This window comes from Capricornis sumatraensis, chromosome 5, assembly GCF_032405125.1.
Source record: "Capricornis sumatraensis isolate serow.1 chromosome 5, serow.2, whole genome shotgun sequence".
NCBI classification, from domain to species: Eukaryota; Metazoa; Chordata; class Mammalia; order Artiodactyla; family Bovidae; genus Capricornis; species Capricornis sumatraensis.
The window spans coordinates 79,359,790-79,360,061 of NC_091073.1; positions in this window are offsets into that span (position 1 = coordinate 79,359,790).

Below are 272 nucleotides of genomic sequence, written 5' to 3' on the forward strand. Positions count from 1 at the left end.
TTCCTTATGAGCAACTAGGTTTTATTTGTTTTTGAGTTTGTCATTACCTGGTTCCCCTAAATTAGTAATAGTTCTCTTTTTTTAAAAAAACCTCAAACTCCTGAATTTGAACATATTCACAAATAAAGATCACTGATAATCAGCAGATTCAGTTCAGTCGCTCAGTCATGTCCAACTCTTGGCAACCTGTGAACCGCAGCACGCCAGGCTTCCCTGTCCATCACCAACTCCCGGAATCCACCCAAACCCATGTCCATTGAGTCAGTGATGCC